This window comes from Antechinus flavipes, chromosome 1 (genome assembly GCF_016432865.1).
Source record: "Antechinus flavipes isolate AdamAnt ecotype Samford, QLD, Australia chromosome 1, AdamAnt_v2, whole genome shotgun sequence".
In the NCBI taxonomy this organism is placed as follows: domain Eukaryota; kingdom Metazoa; phylum Chordata; class Mammalia; order Dasyuromorphia; family Dasyuridae; genus Antechinus; species Antechinus flavipes.
Genome location: NC_067398.1, coordinates 47,618,341 through 47,641,505, shown reverse-complemented (window position 1 = coordinate 47,641,505; position 23,165 = coordinate 47,618,341). Strand labels below are relative to the sequence as shown.

At 37.8% G+C, this 23,165-nt stretch overlaps 1 long non-coding RNA gene across 1 annotated transcript in view; it reads left to right on the top strand.

Annotated features, from left to right (window-relative positions):
* Positions 1-23,165, top strand: part of LOC127551572 (uncharacterized) — a 110,137-nt gene that overhangs the window by 15,681 nt on the left and 71,291 nt on the right. Inside the window, exon 2 of the long non-coding RNA XR_007951126.1 lies at positions 18,719-18,817. This is a non-coding gene — a long non-coding RNA (uncharacterized LOC127551572). The remainder of the gene's footprint in view (positions 1-18,718; positions 18,818-23,165) is intronic.

The following is a 23,165-nucleotide window of genomic DNA, read 5'->3' as shown; positions in this document are numbered from 1 at the left end:
ATTAGAAAATAATCTAATCGATGGAATCAATGAATAAAAGAGAACAGCCACCCCCCCCAATCAGAAGTAAATCAGTTGCTCTTGTGGAAATGGGTGAATAACAAAGAAAAAAAAAACTATTTGTTTAATTTTTTTTTCCTGAGGCAATTTGGGTTAAGTGAATTGCCTAGAGTCACACAGCTAAAAACTATTTGAACTCAGATCCTCCTGACTTCAGGGCCAGCTCTCTATCCACTGAGCCATCTAGCTGCCCCCTGTTAAATATTTATTATGGAGCTATAGGCTTCTGAGTTAGTAGTAATCCCAGGGATATGCCCAAGGTACATATGTTTAAGTAACTCATCCCAAATCCCACATCTAGTGAGTCTAAGAAGGCAGGAGTTGTAATTTTCTGCTGCTAAACCTTGCACTCTATCCTTTCACTTTCCCCTGCTTCCTCTCTACAATCCCTTACATGAGAATATAAATAACAAATACAGATTCTTTGAACATAAATGGAACCCAAATTTCAGACTCTCAATGGATCACTTATTAGGAAAAAAGACACATCTTTCAAAGAAACTTTCTATCTGAGTTATGAAAAGTTGCTCTCAGAGAATGATTTCTCATTCTAGCATCCCAGTACACAGTTTGAAAAGGGGGAATGTGGCTCTTGGTGTAGGCAATCAGGTAACTTTATGTGCCTTTAATTTATGATGCCTGACAAATTCATGGCCCTGCTGGTGGCTGAGTGTTGGGAACATCAGAAGCGTTATTTGTACTAAAATCATTTGGCTCTAGGATTCAATCTGCACACGGAAGGACATTATATTCAGCAGCATAGCTGGAATGGATTGCTCAGTACCTGGGGAATATCTTAAGTCAAATAAAGTCAGGGCATAGCTTGGCAATTTTTTTTCTCCTGATTTCTTACTTTCTTTCTTGTTTCTGCCAGAATTCCTGCTGTTATAGACAAGGAAATGTTTCTAAACTCACAGGAAACCATCACTGTTATAGTTGACTTCTGTCAGCCTCCCACTGACCACTCCCATGAAAAGAAATGAGAAACATGTATTGTCATGTATGAGAGTTTTCTTTATGTGGATTGCAGTGGTGTCAAACTCATATAGAATTGTAAACATCTAAGACCATTAAATCTTCACTCCTGGTAGAGAGAACTAAATATTGAAATTTTTTATTGTATATTTTTTTTTGCTAAATATTTCTGAATTATATTTTATTCACTCAGGAGCTTCATGCTCGACATCTCTGGTGTATCATATATCCCATTAGACTCTCAACAATATGAGTCCAAGTTCTTCCTCTTATGGAAGCATCTTATGTTCTTAGCAGAGTGAGTATTTAATGCATCTTTATCAAACATAGGATTAACTTGGATTGATGAATCTGGGAATGACCCTTCATCCTTATAATAGACAAAGAAGGGCATTATTTTGCCTGTTCTCTTATAAAAGGCTGGGACATCCTTTAAATAATGGCTTGCCTTTGTGGTATGGGCCATATGAGTACATGGCAGCTGGATATAGCTCTGAGGCCTAGGGAATCCAAATGGCAGAACAGTATGGGAACATTGGTTATATAAGATGGCAGTAATGGGTAGGATCATTAATTAATCAAATTAGAGCATGGTTGTTCAGTTGTTTAGTCATGTCTGACTCTTCATGAACCTATTTGAGGTTTTCTTGCAGAGATATTGTTGTACTTTGCCATTTCCTTCTGCTCCTTTTATAGATGAGGAAATGAGGCAACTGGGTTAAGGGACTTGCCAAAGTCACTTAGTTAATAAGTGTCTGAGACTGAATTTGATCTCAGGTCTTTCTGACTCCAAGTCTGGCACTGTGTCAAAACTAAAAGGAGCCTTGAGGATTATCTAGCCCATCCCATTCTATATACAGATGGGAAAAATGTACGAAGTCACATTGCCAAGGAGAATTCAAAGTCAAGAGAGTTTGACTTTAAAGCCAGCCCTCTTTGCATTGTACCTCATTATTTTCTGAGGTCATGTCATTAAAGAGGGTAATAAATAAAAAGTTAGTAGAACTGTTTGACAAAGGATCCAATTCTGGCAGAATCTGAGGTAGTAAGAGGGATGGATAATCCCTCATATCTTATTCCCAGATAAGAGAGGCTTTCTGGAGATAATACCTCAATGTTTCTGTTTTAGTGTTTTATTTTGAATCTGTGAACAATAAGGAGCCACCGATGATTTTTGAACAGAGGAGTAACATGACCAATTCTATATATAAGGAAGATCAATCTAGAAGAGGAGAAAGAAGCATGAAGCTTTTGAAATCAGATTCTTGTCAGTAACTACCTTTCTAAATAATGACCTTACCCTGGAAAAAGAAAACAAAATGGACAATATTTAGCCAATAATTAATTATTTTTCCCAGCAACATTCAATTCAGTTCAAGTCAAATAACATTGCCTTATACGCTCAGCTAGGTGGCCCAGTGTATGGTGTACAGAGCTGGGGATCAGGAAAACTTCAGTTCAAATCTGACCTCAGTCTTTTGCTACCTTGCTAACTCAGTTTCTTAACTGTAAAATGGATGAGAAGAATAGCACCTCCCTCATAGGGTCATTATGAAGATGACATGAGAGGATATATGTCAAATGCTTTGCAAACCTTACAGCTATGTGTATATGCTAACTGCTGTGTACTATTATTATTTTTGTTTTTGATGTTTTTTTAGATGTTTTTCAGTTATATTTGACTCTTTATAACCACACTTGAGGTTTTCTCAGAAAAGATACTGGAGTGGTTTGCCATTTCTTTCTCCAACTCATTTGGTAGTGAGCAAACTGAGACAAATGGGGTTAAATGGATTGCCCAGGGTCACATAGCTAGTAAGTAAATAAAGCTGGAACTCAAGTCTTGCTGACTCCAGATCCAGCATTCTATCCACTATGTCATCTAGGAGCTCATTATTTTGTTACAATTATGTATATATACCCATATACACACATACTGACATTTATTATTCCTTCACAACTTTTCCTAGTTCCAGAACTATGGGGGGGGGCAGCTTAGTAGATCTGTAAATAAAATGCTGGACTTAGGAAGGGCTGAAATCAAATCCCACTTCAGACATTTACTTTCTGTGTGATCCTGGACAAAACATTTAACTTCAAGCCTGAGTTTCCTCATGAGTAAAATGAAGGGCTTGGATTTAATGGCTTCTCTAGCTCTCAAGCTATGATTCCATGATATCATGGCAATGATGGGCTATCTTTTCTCTTTTTAGATGGCTGTTATTATTATTGGATTTCTAAACAACAGCAACCTTTGCATTTTAAAGCTGTTTTTACTTTTTAAAGCACCTTTGCACACATTATTTGATTTTCACCAAACTTAACAGGTTTGATAGAGCATGTGTTATTATCTATCCTTCTAAGAGAGATAAAGTGACTTGTGCATCGTTACATGATAGCTGAAGTTCCTTTCAGCTAGATCTAAAAGATTCGACTTTCAGTCCCATATTCTTTCAATAATACCATGGGAACACAGGGTCACAGTTTATAATTGCCTGAATCAGGGTTTGAGTTCAGATCTTTCTGAGTGCAACTCCATTGTTTTATCTCTTGCAATACCTTGCTGCCACAATTCTTATACCAAATGAGCTCTATTAGTTCAGAGGGATTTCCTTTCTATTTTTGTGTTCCTAGGACCTGGCACAAGGCCTTGTATACAATAGGTACTTATTAAATGTTTGTTAAATTATATTGAATTGAATGCTTTGGGGAAACTGTAAAAATAGATTATGTCCTGGTATGATACTGTCCCTTCTGTGTAATTCTCTCAGTAGGATTCTATCAATGTGGCTTCTCTGTCCCTCTTTCCCACATTCTCAGAAGTTTTAGGATACATAGTTTTAGTCCTAGTGTTTCATGGATCTTTGGTATGGTTAGATTATAGAATTATGTCCTTGTAGGCATTTCAGGAGCTATCAGGTAGAGACTATTTTTCTGGTATTTTTCTTGGCCAACAAGTTTGTTGAAAGAAATCAAGCAAGTGACTGATGAAAAAAAATCCATAAAACTTTGTAGCTTGAAGGAACCTTAAAGGCCTTCTAATTGAACCTTTATGAATTATTTCACAAATGAGAAATTTAGTTTCTACTAGAGACTTAGCTATATGGTCGTCCTCTGTTAACACAGGAAGTTTGCAACAATATTCTCACCTCTGTCCTGTCTCCATAACAATGAAAATATCTTGCCTTAAAAACTTCCTTCAGTTTCCCTACTTGTGGTATTTTGGTTAATACCTTTATTATTCAATTCTAGAGTAATAATTCATATATTCATCTCATGTAAAAGATCATTATTGGGATAAGAATTGCTATTTGCCCTTCTTTGTATTCCCAAGCACATAATAGATGCTTAAGTAATTGTTAACTTTACCTGACTTCTACCTACCTTTCCATTCTTATAATTTGTTCATCAGGGGAATATTTTAACAATATTTTTGTAGTTTATTTTATTGCTATTCAATTTAACCTAACATGTTTAAATTGCCTTTTATATGCAAAGGAACAACTTTAGGGAGTAGGTATTCTAAGGTAAATATGAACCAGTCCCCATTTTCAAGAAGTTTATTTTTCTACTGGAAGATTTATAGATAAGTAAAAAAATAATGGGAAGAAGATGAGATCATTAAGAAGCAGGGAAATTCAGATGAAGCTTCATAGAGGAGCTGAGCATTGAAGAACTGTGAGAACCAGAGAGAGGACTGTGGGAACTAAGTGTGGATCACCACATAGTATTTTCACTCTTTTTGTTGTTGTTTGCTTGCACTTTTTTCTTTCTCATTTTTTGAAAACTTTTTTGATCTGATTTTTCTTGTGTGGCACGATAATTATGGAAATATGTTTAGAAGAATTGCACATTAACACATATTGGATTACTTGCTGCCTAGGGGAAGGGATGGAGGAAAGGGGGAGAACATTTGGAACACAAGGTTTTGCAAGAGTGAATGTTGAAAATTATCCATGTATATGTTTTGAAAATAAAAAGTCCTAATTAAAAAAAGAACTCTGAGAGTGTGAGAGGAGGAAGGGGTACATTCCATGTATGGGACAAAACTTGTATAATGTTATGGAGGCAGATGATTTGTTGAGTTTGGTTAATAGAAAATAGTCCAGTTTGGTTGTAATGTAGAACATGAAATAAGACTGGAAAGACAGAATGGAGTCAGATTGTGAAGGGCCTGACATTTCAACCTTGGACATCTATTTTTGATCATAGAATTGATACTGAAGGTTTTTGAGCAAGGGGGAAAAACAGATTTGTAATTTAAAAATGCTGAGTAGCAGTCCTGTGGAGGATGCATTGAAAAGACATCATTCATGGTCCCAGAAAAGACCTGAGGAGGATGAATTGAAGAGAGGAAAAGGTAAAATCAAGAAGATCTCCTACTTTTTTTTTTTTAACCATTTGAAGACTTCTTACTTTCTCTTCCCGCAAAGATTTATCTGATGGCATATCTTTTTACTTTCCCAACAGACATTGATCATTGTGAAAATGTAGGGACCTCTTTAAAGGGGAACTGGACATACAGAGTCTGTGTAAGATTGAAAGGTCATTATTAAGGACTTTGTGTCTCCATGTGGATGATACTACTAAATTTCTGAAAAATTCTCAAGGTACAGAGATTTACAGGTTTCATATCCCTCTACCAGTTTCAGGTCATGGGATATTAAATGATCAAACAGTATTTGGTAAACATCTTGTTCAACTTTCTCACATCACAGATGAGATTGATGACTTGCTTGTGATCACACAGATAATGAGTAGCAAAGCCAGGATCTGAATTCTAGAAGCTCAGAATCTAAACTCAGATATAATTCTGGATGTAATCCAGAAAACAATTCTACTTTACCCATTTATAGATGGAGAAACTGAGACCCAGAGAAGTTAGCCAGAAAGCATCATGGTAGATATCAAATCTACCTGATCCAGTATTCTTCTATTCTCTCAGGTTGTCCTCCCATAGGGAGGCATCTGGAAGTCTATAGCTGCAATGTTTAATGCATTGTCTTTTCCCACTTATGGACTAAACCTAATGACTGGGCTGGTTGAGCCCCCTCTGCTAGTCTAGCCTAATACTTGAGGTGTGGAGGAAAGAGCATTGTATTTGGACTTAAAGATTCAAATTATGGCTCTTGGACTCACTTTACTTTTTGGCATCTTTTTTATTCTATTGATGAAATTGAAGGTTGCTTTTTATTTGGATCTGCCATTTCCTACTCCAGCTCATTTTACAAATGAGGAAAGTGAGACAAACAGGATTAAGCAACCTACTTAGGACCATGCAGCTAATAAGTGTCGGAGGCCATATTTGAATTCATCTCTTCCTGACTCCAGGATCAGCAGTCTATACCCTTTACTACCTAGCCACCCCATGAATTCAAAAGACATTGAAGCAAATGATCTTAGGTTCTTTGCAGGGATCTCAGGATGCTTTATCACAATATCTTCTTCATTGAAGTCTCTGCTCCTGGTTCATGGGAGTCAGTGAACATTTATAAAGCACCCCCTAGACACATGTTACTGTCCTAGGTGAAGGAGACACAAAGAATCAATGAAAAATGAGTCTTAAAGGTGTTGAATCTGAAGTTCTAACTCTAACTCAGGTATTTCCCTTACTATATTACCTGGCTGCCAGGTCACCTTGTACACTAGCCTTCTTGATGTTCCTCATACACCACAATCTTTCCATTCCAGGTATTTTCACTGCCTCTGCCCATTTCTGGAATGCTTTCTCTCCTGCCTCTTCCTCCCAGCTTCCTTCAAGGCCCAGATCAAATTCTTTCATCTATAGAAAGCCTTCCTGATCCTTCTTAATTCTGGTGCCTTCCCACTGTTGATTAACTGCAAGACATCCCTCGATAGCTTGTTTGTACATGATTATCTGTATGTTGTTTCCCTCATTTGACTGCAAGCCCTCTGAGGTCAGAGACTATCTTTTGCCTTTCTTTGTACTTTTAGTCCTTAGCAGTACCTGGTGCATAATGGGTGCTAAATAAATATTGATGACTTGATTTTCTAACCTTCCAGCTATCAAGACAAAGCATAGGAATTCTTTATATTAATTCAGAATTTTTTTTTTTTGCTTTGACTTTTCTCTCCCTTTGATATTATTACACCGGGCCTCATGCCATAGGAAGAGCTAACAATAAGTAAGCATCTTAAGACTTGCATTGTGTAGGAGATGCTTTTTCAAAAACAGTATTTTCCCTCCAAACATCTGCAAAGATTTATTCACCTTTGCAAAACCTTGTATTTCAAATCTTTCTTTCTCTCTCTCTCTCTCTTCTCCTTTCACAAGACAGTAAATGATCCAATACAGCTCAATCATGTGCAGTTCTTCTAAACATATTTCCATATTGGTCATGCAGCTCAAGAAAAATCAGATCAAAAGAAAAAAAAGCATGAGAAAGAAAAAATACCAACCAACCAAACAATAAACAACAAAAAAGTGAAATTATTATGCTGTGATTCACATTGTATCCATAGTTTTCTCTTTGGATACAGATGGCTCTTTCCATCCAAAGCTAATTGGAATTGCCTTGGATTACTGCATTTCTGAGAAGAGCTAAGTCCATCACAGTTGATCATCGCTTGATCTTGTTGTTGCTATGTACGGTGTTCTCCTGGTTCTGCTCATTTCACTCAGTATAAATTCATATAAGTCTTTCCAGGCTTTTCTGAAATTATCCTGCTCATCATTTCTTATAGAACAACAATATTCCATTACATTCATATACCGTAACTTAATTCGCCATTCCCCAAATGAAAGGCATTCCCTCAATTTTCAGTTGAAGGAGATGTTTTTTGATGAGTTTTTATATGATTCCCACAACAGTCTTCTCATTAGGGCCAGTTTTCTTATTCCAATGGGAGGATGCTAAAAATGAAGTTCAGAGAGGTAAAGCAACCTTTTGCGGAATTTTGCAGGCTGTCATTGAGTTGTGACTAGAAAGATAGAAGGAATGAGTATTTAGTAAGCATTTATTGCATGCTAGGCAATGTCCTGGGAGATAGAAGGGATCTTCAAAAGCAAGCTTTCAAGATCAGCCCTTGCTCTCAAGGAGCTTACATCCTAACAGAACAAGATATTATGTGAAAGGGGCTGAAGAAGGGAGATGAAGATAGGGTCAGAGAGTAGGAAGCACGTTAGGACTTAGGTTTTTTGATTCCTATTCAATGCTACAAGACATAGGTAACATGAACCTAGACATAGTAAATTCTACTCTGCTTTCTAATCCAGCAGTCCAATTCCTCGCCCTTCTGGGAAATGCTCATTGCTATAAGGCCTTGTCAGGACATTCTGCATTGGGCCTTGAATCTAGGTCCATTGGCTCCCAGGCCAGAACTTTTCATTGATCCAGCTAGGCTTCTTGGCAGCCAGCCCATGAGGTAGAGAGAGACCTCAGGAGCCAGTCCTGGATGAAATGCGATCTGTGATTGGGCATTTATAGATAAGAGTCATGGACTACTGAATTTTGTCTTGTCTACTTTTTGGAAATCATTTCCTCACTGGATGGATTTATTTTCTGGTTTTTGTTTCTTCTGGCTTTCTTTCCTTCATGACTGCACCTTCTTGGTTGGAACAGAAAATTCTTTTCAAAGCTTGTTCTCTGAAGCTTTTCCTGATTGACTACACCAGACTAGGAGCAATCCTCTTTCTTAATGTCCCCTTGCCCCTGTACGTGATTGTCCTGTCAGTTTGCAGCTTTTGGATCCTTTCTTTCGTCTTTAAGGTTAGGGGCCTGCACTTAAAGCCTTCACAATCTAACCTTCACCTCCCTTTTGAGTATTATTATGCTGGAACTTACTAGCTAGATTATTCCCCTTTACTCACTAAGGGATCAGTCAAACCCGTGCCATTGCTCAGGCCATCCTCCCTGTCTAGAATGCCTTTACTCATTATCTCTTCTTTTAGAATCTTTCTTCTCCTTCAGTTCAGCTCAGGTATCATTTTCTAAACGAGAGTTTCCTTAGTTTTCGCTATTATTGCTTCTTTACTTTCCCCAAATTACTCTGTATTGTGTGTGTGTGTGTGTGTGTGTGTGTGTGTGTGTGTGTGTATGAGGGAGTATCAAAATTGCCAATAAGAATTTTATTAAGCACTTACTATATGCCAATCACCATGCTAAGTACTGGAAATATAAATGCTTTAAAAGAAATACATTCTAATAAGAGATATCTAAAAGAGAGTTGAAAAGGGCAAGGGTGTCCAAGTAGGGGAATTGTGGCAAGGTATGGGGAGTAAGATGCTCAGCACAACTGGGAGGAAAATAAAACATGGCTAGCCTGCAGCCATTCCCAAAATTCAGCCCCCATAAAGAACTCACCAATGGGAGAAGGAAACTGAGATATGATGGTCCAGGGTGAGAGGGCAGCTGAGTTGGTGGTAAAGGCTAATGGGGCAGAAATGGAACAGGTAACATGCAAACAGCCATGTACACATAAGATAGATACAGTGAAAATGGGTGTTTTGACCCATATTTTGTCTCTTTGGATAGATTGTAAACTCCTTTATGGTGGAAGTTGTTTAATTTTTGTTTTTGTATCCTTGGTACCCAACACAGTTCCTGACACATAGTAGGCGCTTAATAAATGTTTGTTGATCGAACAATGCATAATATAGAATTTAGTATCATCGGTTGTTGCTTAGTTGTTTTTCAGTCTTTGGGATGTCTTTTGAGTTTTTCTTGGCAAAGATATAAGAATGATTTGCCATTTCCTTCTCTGACTCATTTAACAGATGGGGACACTGAAGCAAGCAGGGTTAAGTGACTTGCAGAGGATGACATAGCTAGTAAGTGCCTGAAGCCTTATTTTCTATTCACTGCTCTATCCTAGCAATTCTAAGCAACAGAGGACCTGCATTCAAATTCCAGCTCTGCCACATAACTTGGGACAGGGCATTTTTTTGAGCCTCAGTTTCCTCATATGGTTAATGGGAGGGATGGTTGATGACCATGTCTAAACTCCATTTTTAATCTGAAACCTATGATCCCACTGGTTCCTTTGACCCAGGCTGTGTTGAAGGAGCACTTGTCTAGGTTGGGTAGATGTGTGTTGCTTCCATCTAGTGACAGATATCAGAATGACAAGCGGGAGAACTTGCATTGGAAGTGTAGCGCTCACAGTTTTTGGTCTCAGGATCCCTTTACATTCCTAAAAATTAATCAGGACCTTCCCTCCAGTTTTCTCTTCTCCCAAGAGTTTTTGCTTATAGGGGTTATTTCTATTGATTTTACTATATACAAATTCAAATACCTTAATAGTACTATGAAAATAGTTTTGACTTCTGGGACTCCTTGAAAGGATCTGAGAGCCCAATTTGGGAACTACTGCATCAGAATATTCACTATAAACTGGACTCCAAATGTTTATAGAGCAGGGTGATATCATGAGAAGAAAGCTAAATTTTCATGCATGGATCTGGATTTCAATCCTTCTCCTCCTCCTCTTCTTTCTCTCCTATTCCTCCTCCTCCTCCTCCTCTTCCTTGTTCTACTTCTTCTTGTTCTACTTCTATTTCTATTTGTTCTTATTCTTTTTCTTGTTGTTCTTCCTCCTCCTCCTCTTTTTCTTCCTCCTCTTTCTTATACTTTTTCCTCCTCCTTCTCCTCCTCCTCCTCTTCCTTTTCCTCCCCCTTCTCTTTTTTTCTCCTCCTCCATCTTCTTTTTCTTCACCTCCTTTTCCTCTACACTTCTTTCTCCTCCTCTTCCTTATTTCCTCCTCCTCTTTCATTCCACATATGTCATTTTAGGTAAAGTATCATCTCTGTGGATCTCATCTTCCCAACCTGTAAAATGAGAGTGTTGGACTCAATGGCCTCTAAAATCTATACTGTCTCTATCTCTATATCTATGATTCTATGAAATCTGGATGAGGGATGGGGGAACACACAAATAAATGTTTTTGATTTGAAATAATGAACAAAAAGGCTAATTTGCTAAATGAATCTGAACCATCTATCTGCCACCCTTCCCTGTTAGCATCCATTCTTTTCTCATTTTGTGTCTCACTTTGTAGTTTCTTTCCAAACTTTCCACCTTTCCAAATCATCTTTATATCTGTTATGCTATTGGCATAATTCTGTCAAAGCTAGGTAGAACAGTGATTGTTATACTCTTTTTACAAATGGGAAAAAGGCCCAGCAATTCTCAGTGACTTCAATCAATTAATAAGTCTTTATTAAACTCCTTATATGTGTTAGATATGGGGGATACAAATATAATGGATAAAACAATCTTTATTGGTAAAGGAATTACCTTTTCATGGAAGAAATAGCACATACCCACACATATATGACATAAAGTGAGTAAATCCAAATACACATGTGTATATATATATATATATATATATATACACATATATACACAAATATATACAAAGTTGTTAAATGTAAAGTAGTTTTGAGATGGAGGGAACTAGCAGTTGGGAGATTAGGAAAGACTTCATGCAGAAGGTATTTCAAAGGAAGAGAGGAACACTATGAAGGGAATACATTCCATACATGTGGGATGGCCAATTCAAAGGCACAGAGATAGGAGGTACAGCATAATGTATCCTATCATTATAGGGGAATCATAAAGACATCAGTTGGCTGCAGTGAAGAGTACAAGAGAAACTGTGAGAGGATAGTTCTGTATCATGTTGTCTCTTTATTGTTAAAGAGTCATTTCATTCCCTTAGTCCTTTAAAATGCTGCTAAAATCCACTTTCTTCAAGAAGGTTTCCTTAACAACCAATTACTCTTGCTCATTCCTCAACAATAATCTGCAAGCTTTAGAATCTCTTTTTATGTTGTATAGAACCAACTGATGTGAGTTTATCCATTGAGTCAGGAGAGAATTTATAGCTAATATGACAACATCTATCTCCCACAGAGATGGGACTGGCAAAATTTCAAAGTCAACAAAATTTGTCTTTAGGATGAAATATTTAGAGTTGGAAGGAACTTGGCAGATGCCAGAATGGCCAAATCTTAGAATTCAAAGAAACTATCTCACCTAATCCATGGCTGAATAAGAATCTTGTCTATAATACTCTCTTCTCCCAAGATTTCATTTTAAAACCTTGTGGGAGATTTACTAACTTCTAACATAGCCCATTCCTTTTGGGGGATAGATCTATTATGAAATGTTTTTCCTCTTCTCTGAAACTTCTACTCTTGCTTTTAACCTGCTCTATGGAGCCGAAGTGAACAAATCTAATCTCCTGTCCACATGCTAACTCTTCAATCTATTAGAGTTATGTCCCTCCCACCCGAGACTACTTTTCTACGCTAAACATTCTCACATTCTCCAAGTTGGATGATATTACTCCCCCACAATGTCCTCTTGGTTCCAAATTGCTCTCCAGAATGGTTGGACTAGTTCACAACTCCATCAACAATGCTTTTCCCCATTTTCCCCCACATTCTCTTGAACACAATCTGAGAAGCATGAGATGATATCTCAGAGAACAACTAGGAATTTAAACTTCAACTTCTTACAACAACACCAACAACTAGCCTTTGATCATAGTGAGTAGATTCCTGGATTGTGAAGTCAAGAAGATGTGCGGTAAATTTGGAGTCAGACGCTTGCTGTGTGACCTTGGCAAGTTATTGGCCTCTTTTAGCCTCAGTTTTCTCATCTGTAAAGTGGGAATGATGATGGAACCCATTCTATTGGGTTATTGTGAGGTTGTTGTTATTTGTCAACAAATAAGGGGACCAACGACTCGGGAGAGTGATGTCTTGCCTTGCAAATGAATTGGATTTAAGTGAGACAGAGTTGAGCATTCAGCAGTCTCATTCTTTCCTTCAGAACCAACAGAGTTCAGTGATGAGACACAAGTCAAAATTACTGACAATGGCTTGTAAGATGAAATAAGATAAAATATCTAAAGCCCCTTGCAAGCTTTATAATGTTATATAAAAGTTAGCCATTATTAATAATATTGCTAATAAATTATTAATTACTGAGTCCATATCACATAAGAATCAGTTGAGGACTTGGTGATGTTTACTTTGGAGAAGATTAAGGAGAGATGTGATAGCTGCCTTTAATTATTTGAAGGACTGTTGTTTGGAAACAAGATTAGACTTATTTCTTTGGGCCACAGAGGGTAGGATCAGGAGTAATAGATAGAAGTTACAAAGAGCAAATTAGTTCTGATGTCAGGAGATACTTCCCAATGATCAGAACTGTCCCAAAATGGAATGGGCTGTTATTGATGTGGTAGCTTCTTTGTCACTAGATGTTTTCAGGGAGAAACTGGATGATTACTTGTTATGTTGTAGTGAAGACCTTTTGTGGGCACGGGGTGGAATAGATGACCTTGGCCATCTTTTCCAACTTTTAAATTCTGAGATTCTATGAAATTACAGCCTCGTTGAGGCACTTCCTCATACCCATCAAATTGCCCACAGTAATGAAAGCAATGAAACTCAATGCTAGTTGAACATTAGACAGAGAAATACATTTATTCACTGGTGATTGAATTTCAAACCTATAGAATCTGTTTGGAGAACAATCTGACAATTCAGATTGTAAAAGTAATAAAAACAGTCATAACCAATGACCCCATAATTCCATTAATGAGACCATACCCTGTAAGTGTTGTTGAAACAAATAACAAAAGACCTACTCATTCAAAGACTTCCATAGCATTATAGTTTGTCATTAAAAAAAATCGAAAGCAATCAAATGCCAGAGTTAGAGTAAACAACTAAAGAAATTGCCATGCCTTTCAGGTAGGTAGGACCTGACAAGTTAGCTTATCAATGCCCTATGATGCCAGGTCTCGGGCATGGTGTCCAGGGGCCTAGAAAATTGGGAAGTCAGTGGAATTAGTCTTCATAGAACATTGGAGATAGAAGGATAACCTAGTCTAACTCTCTCACTTACGGAAGAGAGAAATGATCCTCCCAGAAGTGAGGGTGATTCACCACAATTTTCAAAGCCAACCAGTAGCTGATTCTGGGCTAGAATGAGTATTTTCCCTTCTGTACTCTTGTTTCTCTAAGACTTTGCTTAGGAAGAAAATTGATCCCCCAGAAGCCCAAGGCATTATTCTTTTCATCCTTGGCCCTCAAAAAAGTGCCTCTGTGCTCCTGGCTACGAAGAAGTCTGCTTGGCATTCCATACCATTGCTGTCTTCCTAAACCCACCAGGAAATATTGAGAAGAGTTAAGTCTGACCTGTCCTAAGGCAGCAGTACTGGAAGCAATCTCTAGCAAAGTATGATTGACGGGAGCTGCTCCTGAAGAGCGGGGAGCTTGCCAGTCTTTAATCAGAACTTCTGCAGTGCAATTTTGGCTGTGCTCCCTAGCCTGAGGGAGAAGCATGGATCCCTGCTGGAGTCCAGAAAAAGTGCCCCATGAATAGCAGCTTTGACCAGCAAATATGTGACTGACCAATGTTAGAGACACTTTCAAGGACACTCAATTTCATGCTGAATGAGTGAAGGGATTAGAGGTGGTTCTGAAGGCAAGGATAGAGCTAAAGAAGTCTAGAGCATTCAGCTATGGCCTTCTCCATTACCCAACCAAGATTATTATCGGATTCTTGATCCTTGTGTGAAACAATAACCATAGGGAGGAAGCAGAGCCTTGCTTTAAGGGAAGAACCTCTAATGGTAAAATTTATGGGGACCAGGTGGCTATTGGGAGGGGATCATAGGGTGTGTTGGAACCATTGGTATTTCCTTGCTCTATTCTTCTGAAGTCATACCTGCCTCCAACTGAAATCATGTGAAGTAGGTGGCCACTTTTTCTTATCTTTACATGTGGAGCCAGTCCTGCCATCAGCCTTTAGAATCCCAGTGATGTAATGAAAAAAAAAATCCTGACAAACTCTTTGACCTTGGCCAAATACTCTTCTCTCTGGATATCAACTCCCACATCCTTAAACCTGAATGAGAAAAAAAGGAATTTGGGCTTTTTAAACGGAATTTTTAAAAATTCCCTTTAACTTTAGCACAGTATCTACTACATAGTTGACAATGAATGCTAGTCATGATTTTAAAAGTTTCTTTTTCTATGAAAAAAAAAAGGTGGGGATGGGTCAAGGAAAGCACATTTATTTCATGAGAAGGTCCACAGAACCCCTAATAAACCTGCTGCTCCTTTTCTATATTAAGTTAGTCTCTCTGGTCTGGCCAGGCTGGCTCATTCTCTCATCCCTGTTACCATTATTGACCTACTCCCTCACATGGAATTGTTGTCAGGCCATGTGGGTCTCATTCATATTTTGCCTTGACCGTAGTTAATAAATCTGTTCAGTGGTGAGATCCATCAAGATCTGACAGATGAAACCAGATTTTGGAGAAAAGAGACGGTTAATAAAATGTTACAACTGAAAAGAGACATTAAATCCAGACTCTTTATTTTAAAGATGAAGAAACTGAAGTCCAAATAAGGTCAATGACTTAGAGTCTTTACAGGTCTACTGTTCTGACCACAAAGACATGGTCAATGTAGAATTAGAAGAGACCGTCTAGTCCCATCTTCTCATTTTTCAGTTTAGAAAAGTATGGCTTAGAAAAGTTAAATGATTTATCCTGGGGTAACATCTGAATTCAGCTTCCTAAAATCAAGCCCAATATTCTTATTATACCAAGATATAGGAATTAGCCTGAATCAGCTCAGTTAATTCCTTAATTCAGATTTTTAAAAAAAAAATCACAGGGTACTTCTTTTAAATATCTTGTCTGCCCACTTATTCTTCTCTGTAGGCTAAATCTTAAGTAAAAAGACAAAGAGGAAAAATGGCCCATGCTGGTAAGCACATGGGTCTCTTGGGAAGTCATTTGGAGAGATGGCTTTGTGCTCGTTACTTAAAGCCTTGATAGCCCTATTAGATCTCAAATAAAGTGCAATAAAACATTATGAATTTAGACAGCTCTTGTTCTGAATTTAGAACAATTTGGACAGAGCTGAAGTGAAAGGCTATTTTTCTACTCTCTTTGAAGAATGAGGTTTGCTGATCAGATTTAGGGAATGTTTCAAGAGATTTGGGTGGAGCTTGATGGGTGCCATTTAAGAAAATAAGTTGTCTTGAGCATTTTGGAAGTGTGCCCTGTATGAGGAAGGATGCTGATACTGGATTTGCATCAGGAGATCCGGGTTCTAGTCCTAATAAACAAGGGATGTGTTGAGTCTCAGTTTCCTCAGATGTAAAAGAGATAATAGACCAATAAGAGGCAACATGGTGTAGTACAGAATAGATGGACCAGTAAGAGTATTAGAAATCAGGGAGAGTTGGGTTAAAGTCTTACTCTTGGAACCTAAAAATAACTAGCATATGTAAAGGTCTTTAAACATTGGAAAACACTTTAGAATATCACAGTTGATTCTATAGGGCAGGTACTACTTTATTATTTTTTTTAATATTTTATTTTATTTTATAATAACTTTATATTGACAGAATCCATGCCAGGATAATTTTTTTTTACAACATTATCCCTTGCACTCGTTTCTGTTCTGATTTTTCCCCTCTCTCCCTCCACCCCCTCCCCTAGATCGCAAGCAGTCATATATAGATATGTTAGATATGTTGCAGTATATCCTAGATACAATATATGTGTGCAGAACCGAACAGTTCTCTTGTTGCACAGGGAGAGTTGAATTCAGAAGGTAAAAATAACCCGGGAAGAAAAACAAAAATGCAAATAGTTCACATTCATTTCCCAGTGTTCTTTTTTTGGGTGTAGCTGCTTCTGTCCATTATTTATCAATTGAAACTCAGTTAGATCTCTTTGTCAAAGAAATCCACTTCCATCAGAATACATCCTCATACAATATCATTGTTGAAGTGTATAATGATCTCCTGGTTCTGCTCATTTCACTTAGCATCAGTTCATGTAAGTCTCTCCAAGCCTCTCTGTATTCATCCTGCTGGTCATTTCTTACAGAACAATAATATTCCATAACATTCATATACCACAATTTACCCAGCCATTCTCCAATTGATGGGCATCCATTCAATTTCCAGTTTCTAGCCACTACAAACAGGGCTGCCACAAACATTTTGGCACATACAGGTCCCTTTCCCTTCTTTAGTATTTCTTTGGGATATAAACCCAATAGAAACACTGCTGGATCAAAGGGTATGCACAGTTTGATAACTTTTTGGGCATAGTTCCAGATTGCTCTCCAGAATGGTTGGATTCGTTCACAACTCCACCAACAATGCATCAGTGTCCCAGTTTTCCTGTATCCCCTCCAACATTCAGCATTATTTTTTCCTGTCATCTTAGCCAATCTGACAGGTGTGTAGGTACTACTTTATTTACATTTTTTCTTTTTCTTTTTTTTCCCCTGAGGCAATTGGGGTTAAGTGACTTGCCCAGAGTCATACAGCTAGGAAGTGTTAAGTGTTTAAGTTCAGATTTGAACTCAGGTCTTCCTGATTTCAGGGCTGGTGCTCTATCCACTGCATCACTTAGCTGCCCCTCTTTATTTACATTTTACAGAGGAGAAAACTGAGTCTGAAAGTGGTGAAGTGACATGTTCAGACTCATGAAACTAATAATTGTCTGAAGATTAAAACTCAGATCTTCTGAATCCAAGTCTATTCACTATACTATCTTGTTATATATTAGTTAGTATGGTTTTGGGTAAATCAATTGAACTCTAAGACAATCCATTACAGAGAAATTGCTGATCTAAGTTGCTGGAGGGAATTTCCTACCTTGAAAAAAGGGCAGGTTTTGATACCTCCTCTACCCTGCCCTTCACCTCCCAGTAAAATCATAAAATCCTAGGGCTGAAAGAGACCTCCACAGCCACCTAGGCAGATGAAGAAACTGGAGCTAAAGAGGGGTGGTGGTTGTTGGGAGCTTGAAATGAAAATATTTAAAATTGAAAACCATTGTACCAACAAATGGGTTATTATTTTTGCCAAACATTATATATTCAGGAAGCTATTTTATTAATAGAATTTTGGAAATAAAACTTTGCCTTTAGCTGGAAGTTCTGCTTTGAGCCCTACTTCTTTTGAAACAATCCTAGAATTCAAAATTTTCCCTCTGTTGTTCAGTCATGTCTACTCTCTGTGAACCCATTTGGATTTTTTTTTTTTTTTGGCAGTTACTGGAGCCGATTTCCTTGACAACTCACTTTACAGATAATGAAACTGAGGCAAAAAAGCCAGGATCACCTAGCTAGTAAATGTCTGGGGCCAGTTTTGAATTCAGGAAGATAAGGCTTCCTGATTCTACATCTGGAGTTCTAGTTACACTGTACCATCTAGCTCCTCTGGTTACTTTCAGTAATTAGAATGGATGGTTTCTTATTTAGTGGAACCAACTTGCGGTACACAAAGCATTTGTTTCTTTCTTCTCTAGAATTGTGTCTGTCTCTTCCTCTTCAGACTTTGTTTCTGATTGGAACCTTGGCTTCGTTGGTCAATGCTTTGACAAAGTTGTCTGGGAGAAGTTGCTTGTGCATGAGCCAATCCTTGAAAAGTCACATTGAACAGGATGGTCAGAGAATGGGCTTGCGGAGTGATAGAGCATTTTGGTTTCAAAACATTTCAAAATTTATTAATTTCAAAAACATTAAAATACAACTAATTTATTACTTGCACCAGGACTATATGGAACATAACTAAATCTTTCTTCAGTGATTCAAGGTGTTACAAAGGCTATTGGGTGTCATTGTGAATTTCAATTACCCTTGGGTTGTTATTTTTTACTACCCAACAGACGCAGAGAATGAAGTGAACCAGCAGAAGGAATCATCTGCATAATTGATGCTGACTTACCTCTTCAAGCTCCCAAACTTAAAAAGCAAACTCTAACCAGGTAGGATGGATATCTCAGTTCTTTGTGTTCTTTGTGTCTCTCTCCTCAAATTACTTTTTATTTATCTACATAGGCTTTTTAATCACATTCCCAGGAGAATGTAAGTTCCTGGAAGATCAGACTTAATTTGCTTCAACCCATGGGTCATTAGCACTTGCACAATTAATTATATAGTTAATAAATTGGTATCAAATTGAAGTAACCATTTCTCTGCCTTCTAAACAGAGCATACACATATATGCATATATATGTACCTATATAGATTCATACATACATACATACATACATATATTAACATTGTATTTAGATATATTTACACATACATGTGTATATTCATATATCCCAAATATTATATGTCACATATGTAACATACACATATTTTATACATATTTGAATATGTATAATGTACATATATTCATATGTGAATATGCTAACAAACAGAGATAAGTAATATTTACATGCACACAAACGTGTATGTGATAAAAGTAAATAGACCATATAGAAGATATATTAAATTAATACAAAATATATGTGTACATTAATATGCATACATGTATATATATAAGTATGTATACATATATTCACATAGGTATAACTGTTTAAGAAAGTAGAGAAATGAGGAACTAAATATATGTATGTATACATAATATACAAACATAAATATATATGCAGATACATATATATCTACATATTATCTGCCTATCTGTACATAGGCAATTAATTGGCCCAGTGGATAGTGTACTAGATCTGGAGTCATCTTTCTAAATTCAAATCTGGCCTCAGACACTTACCAGCTGTGTGACTCGGGGAAGTCACTTCACCTTATTTGTCTCGATTTCTTCATTTGTAAAATGAGCCAGAGAAGGAAATGGAAAACCACTCCAGTAACTTTGCCAAGAAAATCCCAGATGGGGTCACAAAGAGTTAGATTTGACTGAAATGACTGAATAACAGTATGTATAAATGCATATCTATACATACAAAAATATATACATGCATTATATGTATACACAAAGTGTGTGTGTGCACATGCACATATACACACAATATACATATTTATGTGTATGCATATGTATATAAAAGGTGTTTATATACAATTTTTACCCATTCTCTCAAGTCTACTGCAAATATAGCCTCCTTTTTCTTTCCTTCCTCTTCCTGTTCTTCTCTTCCCCCTTGTCTTTTTCTTCCTCCTTCTCCTCCTTCTCTTTCTTTCCTCTTTCCACTTTCTCTTCCATCTCCATGTTTCCTCCTCGAAATGGTTGGATCCTTCACATATTACTGTATTTTGTCCTTCTCCAAGAAACTTTTCCTATACTTTTGTGAATAAAGCATATTTATTTCTGTTTTCTCCCTCCTCCATGTGTCCCCAAGCATTTCCCATTGTATTCTGCACACAGGAAGCACTTTATCAAATCAAGTTCAGTGAATAATAATAATTATGCCTTCTTTTTGTTGTTCCAACTGTGATCATTAATGCTGTGCTGTAATGCAGCTCTGCCCTCTGGGGCTGCTGAAGTGCACAGGACAGTTTGCTCCTACACCAAACACCAAGCATTTTTTTGTATTTGTGTTTTTAAAATATATATGTGTGTGTGTGTGTGTGTGTGTGTGTGTGTGTGTGTGTGTGTGTGTGTATCCCCCCCCCCACTTTCTTGCTGTTAGACTGTCACCTCCCATTGCTGTTAGTTGTTTCTGGCACCCCTCTCTCCTCATTTCAAATTTGTAATCTCTGACAAGTTGAAATGTTAGAGAGTGAAGGTTGCTAGAAATATATCTATTTTATAAGTCACCAGGCTCTGAAGACTCAAAACCCTTCCTAGGAGAAGTGCATGATCTTGACTTGCCTTCATGGCAAATGTTGACTGGTCCATGCCTTTTTCTTGGTAGTTGGCTATTTTATGAATTATTTTTCCAAATAACTGAGATCTAAATGAATGAAGCATTGCTATGGAGGTGGATGCAGAAATGTTGGTTATTTGGGAGGTTGATAGAATGTTGATTAACAGAAACTATGGTTAATAAGTTTCCCTCTGCAGAGTTGCTTTCTGGAAATTCTTCTGGGGAAGAGGATGTTCTAGATTTGGGGATCTGTCCTTATTATTCCAAACCTTCAATCTACTGACAGCTGCTGAGAAGCTTGGTCATCACTAAAATGTGGCCTGTTCAAGATGGAGTCCAGCAGATCAATCTGTCCTGGTAGAAGGTACCAGGAGCTAGAATATGAATTTTTAGAGAGGATGTGATAAAATCTGGGAGAAAATTGCTCTGTTCTTCTTTGTCCTGAACCAGTTTTTTCTAGAGACGAAGGAAGAAGGAGGTGGTTTGAAGGAACTAAACCAAAATGAGGAAGAAAATCTAAGCTCAAATCTCTTTGGTTTGATATGTGATTGTGCTCCTTTAAGGAATGACATCAGTGATTGAGTGCAGGCCAAAGTGAATGAATTGGGTTTCAGGTTCCCTTCTTGCTCTAACGATCCTTAACTCAACCTGATCTCTCTGCTAATCACTTCCATGCCCCAATTCAGTCGCATTATTGATCAGGGAAGCTGTGGATTCAGTGCCTTAAGGTAATTCCCAAGAGACAAGATTTTGACCTTGTCCTGAAATCCATAAAGCCTATGAGCATGTAAGGATGATAATTGTGGTTGTCTATTTCCTTGGGGACAGCTCCTTTTGGGTTTTCCTAAGCTTGTAATTGATTACCATTCCCAAAATATTGTGATGCAGAATCAGATCCAGCGTGCATTCTCAACTCAGATTCTAAAACAGTTAAAAGACTAGCTGCCTTTGGGGATCCTGGGGACTTGGAGAAGCTGGATTTGATGAGTAGTTTGGGCAAGTATGGCTTTGAAGAGGGCAAAGCTGACTTGTTTTCTTTGTTGGATGACAGAAGTCAGGTATGAGGTTGAGTAGTGGGAAGCATTCATTGACTATTCCCCTAGCTCTTGAGTGAGCACTTTTGGAGGTTATATCAGTGCCTCTTCTAAAATGCTGACACATATTATAGAATGATTTGCATATATTATCTCCTCTGATCCTCTTCTTATGAGACAGCCAGTGCAGAAATTATTATCCTAATTTCAGAGAGGGAAACTGAGTTCGAGAGGATAAATGATCAAGTGGATACTAAATGGTAGACCTAGAATTTGAAATCAAAGTTTTTACTTCCTTATCCAGCTCTTTTCTATTACATCACATTTAATGCAATTTCTTCTTCTTTTCCTCCTTTCTTCCTTCCCTCCTTTTCTCCCTCCCTCCCTTTCTCCTTCCTTCCCTTCCTTCCTTTCTCCTTCCTTTCCTTCCTCCCTCCCTCCCTTCCTTCCTCCCTTCCTCTCTTCCTTCTTTTCTTTCTTTTTTCACACAGTTGGGGTTAAGTGACTCTCTAGTGTCACAAAGCTAGTAAGTGTATGAGGCTGGATTCAGTCCTCCTGACTCCAGCGCCAGTGCTCTATGCTCTATGACAGGTTGCTCCACAATGAATGTTGTTTCAAAGTATTGAATTTTATCCCACTGACCTGGAAGGCATCTTGGAGTCATAGAATATGAAGTGTTAGACCTCAGGATCAGGAAAATCTGGTTTCCCTTTCTGCCTTTCATACTAACTCGGTGGTCCTGGGTAAGTCCACTACATTATCTGAATCGTTTCCAAGACTTGGATAGTAACTTGTAGATGGGTTGACATTCTTGAATGAGGGAATTCCCACATATTCTAATTCCAAGGTGAATTGACCTAGGAGAATTAATGGTCCTTCCTAGGGGACCTAGTTCATCAATGCCTGATAGAACCCGAGATCAAGATCAGTAGAAAAAAAGCATTGATTTCTTTTTCTGTATTGGGGGAACAGTGAATCTCTTGGGGCTTTCTGCCAAGTATCTGGGTGACCTGGGCAAACTGGATGAAATCTACCTGTGGTCCAGATGGCGATAAGCCATCTAATGGATAAGCAATAGATTTTCTCCATGTGGTGACTTGGGCAGATTCTGCTCATGAATAATGAGCCTAGTCCCAATTTGAGCAGAAAGAGAACAAGTCAAATTGTTTTTGGAAAATTGTGAAATTCTTTTTACATTGCCAAGTTTTTGTGAGAATCACTGAGATGATGCTCACACAGAACTTTACAAACCTTAAAGCACTAAATCAATGTTTGTTATCCTTCTTTTGTTTAAATTGATCAAACAAAGGCCTATCTTTTAAATAAAAATGTATTGGAGTTTTTGGATGGTTTAGAGTCTAGGACCACAACAATATCTGAGAAATTGAAATTGAAGAATGCCAGGGTAATGAAAAGCCCATGGTGAGTGGGTGCTGGCTGCATCACATTGCATACAGGGAATTGCAAGGGGA